Here is a 339-nt window from a genome sequence, read left to right on the forward strand (position 1 = left end):
TCTGCATCATAACATTTTATTTGCATTTATCTGATTTCTATCATCATTCCCATAATCAGTAATATAGTTTACATTATAGATATTATGTGCATCGTTATCATTTTCTTTCATGAAGTTTTATTTATATGCGGTCTTTTCGTTTCACTTAAGTAACAGACTGAAATCATATTCCATGACACTACATTACTAATTTTAATGTAATTTTCACATTTATAGAAAAGTCATGCCTGATACATATAATATGTGACTGAAAACTTGAAGTACAAGCATTTTAGTGCAATAAGAGGTAATATTTAACAATATGAATATTAAAGATTGCCATAGAAACATAGATACACA

This window comes from Penaeus monodon, chromosome 27, assembly GCF_015228065.2.
Source record: "Penaeus monodon isolate SGIC_2016 chromosome 27, NSTDA_Pmon_1, whole genome shotgun sequence".
Classification (NCBI taxonomy): domain Eukaryota; kingdom Metazoa; phylum Arthropoda; class Malacostraca; order Decapoda; family Penaeidae; genus Penaeus; species Penaeus monodon.